Below are 8088 nucleotides of genomic sequence, written 5' to 3' on the forward strand. Positions count from 1 at the left end.
TTTAATAATCGCATAAATACATACGAAATAGTTAATAAATATAGCACCACTAGCTGTTCCAATGCGACTTCATCCGCATAAAATTAGAAAAAAAATAATTTTATTGTTCACATATGTATGTCAAATTATTAATTGCAAATGTCAAAATGACATGAAATGATGCCAAACCATGGCAACCTTGCGTCCTTGATGTTGGCTACAACTTATGGTCTCTTTCCCACATTAGGGTTTTTATCGAAAATATTTACCGCTAAGTAAACTTAGCGGCGTGAAAATATATAGCCTAAAGCGTGACGTTAGTGTAGGGCTTTATATTAAAAAAAAGAGTTATTCGAAAATATGCTGTGATTGCTGACATCTTAGGCAACAAAGAAGTGTGTGTTTACGCATTATTATAATAGTTTATATTAAATACTATAAATGCTAAAGTTTGGATGGATGTTTGTTACCATATACAACTTCAAATTCTTCTATTAAACCGATTTCGATGTAAAACGTAGTCTAGAAGAATCCATACCTAACATTAAAATGATATTTAAGTGCTTAAATTATTTGCAGTTACATCAACCAGTTGAAAATTAAGTGCATCGTTCTGGCAATTTAGAGCAGGCGATTTCAATTTAGGAAACGACTCACACTAACTGCCTCTTTTGAACGCCATCATGCAAATAATGTTAAGGACGTTTGAAATGCAAAAATTACACCGGAATCATTTTATTGCTTGATTCTCTGAGTCCCTTAAGATTTTTAAAAGCAATCAAGTGACTTAATTCTGCTAATTTACCTAAAGATTTTATTTAGCTAACTACAACTTAAAAAATGTATATGCCTTCATAAATTTCGATATAAAGTTTTTAATATTATCAAAAAAAATATTAAAGGAACGTGTGTTTATTATTTTAAAGGTCGCACAAGGTTAAACAAGGACAATCGAAGAATTATTTAAATTGAGCAAAAAATATCCGTCTATTATTTTTGATGATTTGGATTTAAAAAATTAAAAAAAAAAACACTTATAAAGGAGTTTAGATATTATTGTATTACGTGTAAACTGCACATTCAGAAATTCTACGATGATTGTGAAGCCAAAAGAAAAATTTAGAAAAGACATCTTTGACTAAATTATTACGCGATTGTCGATTGTTTCGCAGCCCATTCAACTGTTTAGTTGCACAACTAAAAATCGAGAAGTGTGTGCGCTTTTATATAAACAAATTAATCAAAGCAAGACTAAACAATTGTGCGATAGTTTAGTCAAAGTTGTGCGCGAGCTATTTGTATTTATTTATTGAATACTAACACTAATTGTGAAAGAGATAAACGTTGGAATGTGTATGATAGCTGTAGGATAATTCTTTGTTCATCATGACCTAATTATTGTTACCTGATAGCTCCTTGTTGTCGATAATCAAGTTACAAACTGTTACATTTATTTATGTCTTTCTTTTGTTTTTACTCATAAGTTCCGTGTCTTTGTATTGTTAGGAACAAAATTAGTACCGTGCTGTAGAGTTGGCGCAACACTAGATTATCGGCATAAACGTCACGTCCCTAGCTGACAGCTGTCAATGTCACTAGAAGTATGGATAGATTGGCGCGCATCGAAAGTCTGGCGAGAAGTGTTGCTTTGAGTTTAAAGCGACAGTATCAATTAAATAATTTGTCTAATAGTTTAGATGTATGGGCAAAACCTAGTCTAATTCGCTACAAAAAAAAGAAAACAAGTTCACCTAAATTGGTTTTTATTATGTTTTGTGGTTTCCTGTAAAAATCCCACAATCATGTGTCCGCTTAGTTTTATCAACGTGTTTTAAAATATTTTCCTGATGATTCTTCATGTGATTATCTTAAAAAACGCCTTTCTAAGTCAGTACAGATTAGTAAGGAAACTAAAACAATCTGGTCACAACAATTTTTTTGCTACTATATTGTGGAAAGCGATATTTACAATCTTAATCTATCAAAAACATTAAAAAATATGGTTAATTCTAAAAACAATGTCTGTCTAGTATAACATTTGTATAGAAAAAAACAGTAAAAACTTTTATACGTAACAATTCTACCGGGAAAGTACCAACTTTATAGACGTATGTATTAAATCTTTTCCACGTAAAATGTCTTTATTGACAAATCGTCGCTGTGAACTTCATCAGTCTGTCTGTGGAGGGACTGGGAAATCCCCAAGAAGCTTTGTCTGGTCTATAATATTTTCGATATAGGTAACAATCCATTTTCCAGACTTTAACAGAGACATGCGACATTGACGTCAACCGAAATACCCAATGCTGTTTTATTACGACTCGAAGATTTAAGAATTTACTTTCCTTAATCCGTACTGACGTTACACGGTGTAATGTAAGATGCTATCGAACATGCACGTTTATGGAGGAACCAGTGAGCAACGGACCGCTCGATGCCAATAAACGTTTCTAACGTACATTACCCCTGTTACATTGGTTAATTAATTAAAAAAATCACGATGACTCATCAAGTATTAATCAAATACTCTCAACGATATCTTATCATTTGTAATCTACCACTTACATTCAAAATATGCCTTGACTTGTTGTTGAACTTTCAAGTACACTTATTAACTTACGAAGAGAGTGCTCGCAAGTAATCAAAAAATAATGTTCACTCGGAAGACTACTTACAATTTAAAGCTTTTTAAAGGTCACTTAAAAGCTTGTTATCTTAACATTCCATGGAAAAAACGATGATTCAGAGCTAACTCTAATGCATTTTACATCTTGACTTAAAAACTTAAACATATCGCTATAACTAAACAAAATATGACGATATATTAGAAAGCGATCGGGGGTGCATCCCGTTGGGACGATCAGCCTACTGATCAACCCATTGAGATTTGGTCCCATTCATCAGCCTAGCAGGAAACACTACGATGAGATCGTTTAAGACAATATAATTACAAACTAACGTTTCTTTAATTGACATCAGAGAGAAACCTGTATTAAGGGAAATTAGGGTTCCTCGCTAGTAGGAACTATATCCTTGTATACGTTAGTTATGGAGTTCTGGAAACTTCAACGCCATACTTCGTGCCGTTAAGTTTTCCTCAAAGTCTGGATGCTGTAAGATTTCTGCAACTGTGGACGTGCCATTGACCACGCGTTGTTTATCAAATTCAATGTGCGAGGTTACTTCTCATGAATTAAAATGTATGCAACCGCGTACAGAGTACGTGTCGCTAGAAGTCGATACTTCCACGAATTTACGATTTACTTATCCTTACGCATATATTTGTGTCGATTGATTATGGGAAGAGTTTTTCCTGATTTTAGATATCACTCGGACATTTATACCACACTTTTTATGAATATTACTATATCTTTAAGTTTTAAGAAACGAGAAGGGACAAAAAACGATGTGCTCATAAATAGACTTCTAAGGACTTTTGTAATTCAAGAACTGAAGATACGTTGCTGCCCTTTGAGAGATAACGCTTCTCGAAGGACCCTAGTCTTTACTTTATAACAGGCTACAAATAATTTACTAATTCAATTAATTACGTATTTTAATTCGAAGTGTTGGTGAATAGTATATAATTTTTTTTATATAGATAAAATCTTAATATGATAATTATAATCAGCTGTAACTATATGTTTGCTTTCAATATTAATCGAGCAATGAAACTAGTTACTAAACGATTTTAAATTGCAGAATAATTGATTTTACAATCGTGCAAAAAATTATGCGCAAATTATTCATACATAACATTAACAATCCGGAAAAATTTACAAAAACTATAACCTTTTTTGTGGATAATTTTTTTTTTAATAAACGTGAAAAAACTAAAGCCATTTAATGTTTTATGAGAATGATATAACTAAGCGAGTTATTCTATACGACTGGCAACTAATTTAAATAAACGAAATTAACTAGTTTATATTTTTTTTTATTTACTAGAAAAATGACAAAACGCCGTTTAACAGGATTAAAAGAAAACCAGTTTATATAAAAGCTGTTTGTTCATACGTAACAAATTTTAGTAATTTGATGCGTGTAATAAAAGTTAATCGACTACTGTGAAGGTGAGAATGACGTCATCAATGACATCACTAAGGTTTTTGAGTCAATCTAACATAGTATATTATAATCAGTACAATTTTTAGCTTTTGATTTAGGTTTTTTAACCTGTTTTTAGGTTTTAACCTCCAGTTACAACACTAGACCTTAAGACTGTTAACTGTCACGTGGACAGTAACGACAGCAATGATAGGCATTCTGTTGTTTTGTAAAACAATATGCAGCAGAATAAATAAACGAAATGTTTAAAAAACATCCTCCCACTACTATCAATAAACACTGATGAATATAGATTAACTATGTAGTTGTCACTGGCTACAAAGATAGAGAAGACCGAAGAAACTACTTTTTTTTATAATATAAATAGCAAACGAGCAAGCGGCCACCAGAATCCACCGAAATCGAAAGCGACCGGTACCCATAAACATCCGCAATTGCAGATGCGTTGCCTTCTCTTAATTGACGGAGGACGAAACGCACATAAAGAGGACATTTCCCCTTCCTACGCGTCTCCTCCACCGTCAAAACCCCTTTTCCTTCCCTTCCTCTTAAGAAAAGGATGGAAATGGGTAGGGACTAAAATTAGGCCTCCGGCACCACACTTATCAGACGAAACGCGGAATTGCTTCCACTTCACGCCTGTTTTCTGTGTGGTCGTGGTATTATACAGGGCGAGCCGGCCCATTCGTGCGAAGATGTTAAAGCGGGCTTTACCACTGTCAAAAGAAATGTGGAAAAGGATATGCATAAGAAGGGTGTGAACTCAAACATGGCTGACAGAGATGTATAGAAGAGCAGCATACTGTGCCGACCTTACATAGTATAAGGGCAAATTGATGAAACAGGCTAATTGTATTCAAATTTTTGGTTGGAGATTAATCTGAAGAAGATATACCGGTAGAGAGAACTACTAAAAGACTTGCTGAAGTATAAAGACAGATAAAAGAATTTTTTAACCCTTAACATTTATAAAATGTTTTATCGTTATTGATTTATTACAACGGTCTGGTTTTCTCAAGACATTAATCTTTAACACAAAATAGATTTTGTTTTCTTAAACAAAGAATAAACTTGAAAAGAATTATTTACCCAAAGATATCGGATATAAATAAAAGTGGGAAACTGAAATACGTTAATAACACATGTATTCAAGGTTTGGATCAAATTCCTTGAGTTGCTGGCACTAATTAAGTTAGATACATAAAAGATACTAGGTGTTGCTCACGACTTCGTCCGCGTGAAATTAAAAAAATGCAATAAAATATAGCGTAAGTGTTACTCACAGATAAATTACATATCTAATGGTAAAAGAATTTTTTAAACCAGCCCAGTAGTTTTTACGTGAATCAAATACATACAAGAGACAGATCTTTCCTTTTTATTTTACTACTTTTTTATTGCTTTCGTCCGCGTGGAATTAAAAAAATATATATAAGTAACCTACGTATTCTTTCACTGTCCTTTACATCTGTGCCAAATTTCATGTAGATTCGTTCAGCAGTTTAGACTACAAACTCTAACAAACATCCATCCATTTAAACTTTCGTTTTCATTTTATTAGTAAAATATGCCGCGATAGATAAATGTGCCGCGAGAAATACACAGTACGTTTTCGTATTTTAATGAAAATGTATAAAGTCTTTGTATCGTTGGAATACGTCAAACTAACCACTTTAGGCTGAAAATGATTTTGTTTTCAAATAAGTTATTTTTAAAAATGCCAAAAGTTCACAAGTATTTGACATATTCTCTGATATCTTTAACAATATGTAATCAATGTTGTTTCAAATCAAACTATCATATTCACAGCCACTAAAGGCGCTGTCTGTAAGCACGACGAGTGGAAAATTTCACAGTACGATAAGAAACGTCGCGGAACTAATCTTAAAGGAATACAAAATCTATTTCTATTGCAATACGCAGCTACGTGTGTTGTTTATATAACATTTCATTCATTTTGGCAACTCGTCGTGATTTTTCCGAATAAAGATAAAATCACAATGATATGAATTAAATACAGAGACGATCAGTCATTTTCTCTAATATAATAAAGCGTAAACACACACTTCTTTGTTGCCTAAGATGTCAGCAATCACAGCATATTTTCGAATAACTCTTTTTTTAATAAAAAGCCCTACACTTACGTCACGCTTTAGGCTATATATTTTCACGCCGTTAAACTTAGGGGTAAATATTTTGGATAAAAACCCTAATGTGGGAAAGAGACCATAAGTTGTTGCCAACATCAAGGAAGTAAGGTTGACATGGTTTGACATCATGTCAAGTCATTTTCACATTGGCAATTGATAATTTGACAAATGTGAACAATAAAATAAAATGTTTATAATTTTATGCGGATGAAGTCGCATGGGAACAGCTAGTCTGGAATAAAAAGAAACTTTAAAAACATTTCAACCTTTAACAGTAATAGAATCCATCATCTCCCCTGCCTCTGCAGGGGAGATGACGGCGCACCGGGATTTCGTTCTCCAAAGCACTCTATCATCCGTCATCTCAGTCATCACTCCCTTCTTTATCATGTCACCTCTTACGCAATCCATCCATCTCTTTCTACGTCTACCTCTAGCGATGTACCCTTCCACATTCATAACTAACGTCCGTCTTGTATTTAATAGTAATAGAATCCGCAATGACTAATGGTTTGCTGTTACCACAATAACTATTACATTTATAAACAAATAAATTAGGTTGCAAGGAAATTGATCAATAAACAAACTTCTACTGGGAAATTAATGGCGCCACCTTGTGCTAGTTATTTAACAAATGCAAACATCATGTTTACTGTCAGCGAATCTGGACTTCCAAGAAATTTGTGACGAAAACGTGAACATACGTTCTATAGTTATTATTAGCTTTCCCATATAATTTACTGATTTCTTACCATGTTTTTTATTGTCAATTACTAGTGACACCGCGTCACATAACCCTGTTTCCCCTTTCACTCTTAAAACATGGTAAAAAGAGGGCGATGTAGATTTCTCCTATGGGCGTTAAAACAAGAACTTAACCCTTTACGACAACGTAAAGTAAAGTATTTTTAATACATCAAAAATCATATTTAGGTTACACGTGTAAATTGAATTCTAAACGGCGAGAACATGTGTCTACATTTGTACATAGCGTATCTAAACATTCTAGGACACTGACTGTCTCGTTAAGGATCGCGCATGATGATATCTGTAAACTAAATTGCATCAGATAATTTTTCCGTGCCTTATTCATTTGATAGCGGAATAACAACTGCTGGTAATCTCTCCTTAATCATATTGATGAGAACTTTGAGTGTTGTATAAATATACAATCTAATCTTATTATGACTGTAAAAATTACAAATATTGACGAATAGTGCCATCCAAACATTAAATGACTCACTTTTCTAAGTTATTCTACACAAAAGTTTCAGTATTGGCCAGACGTAACAGCATGCCGATATGCCATCTATGTGCGCTTTCGTCTACTCGTCGTTTGCCCACACACGGACATGCCCTTACTAAGTATGCATAGGCTTGTGGCGCTTTGATCACATCCGCTGGTCTCCCAGAGCTACTTAACTATACATATTCAAATATAATAATCCTCCAAGGGAAGAAGATGACATAAGAACGTATGTGACAGTAATTCATTCTATTAGGTATCTACTGAAATTCGAAGACGGTGGTTAATAACGTGAAAGAACTCAGATTTTTTTCTACAAAAAAAAATAGAATATAGCGTCGGTTCAAATCAGTAGCTGGTAACAACTGCCTCTGCAATTCGTTTACATTCATGATTATACTCAGTATTTCCATATGAGAAAACAATAATTATAAATGCCGTTACATCAATGAACTTTATGATGAAATATTTTAACTTTACAAATGGATTTACATTATTTACGTTCGTGTACAAAACCGATGACAGTTCACCTTTCAATCCTTGTTAATTATTCCACATTATTTCGGGTAAATTAGGTCTTTGTCAGCTGAAAATGGTGCGTCTTTTTTCCATTTGCGTATGAGGGAATGCACTTTTGGGGGAAAA

Source organism: Papilio polytes, unplaced genomic scaffold (assembly GCF_000836215.1).
Source record: "Papilio polytes unplaced genomic scaffold, Ppol_1.0 DF824135.1, whole genome shotgun sequence".
NCBI classification, from domain to species: domain Eukaryota; kingdom Metazoa; phylum Arthropoda; class Insecta; order Lepidoptera; family Papilionidae; genus Papilio; species Papilio polytes.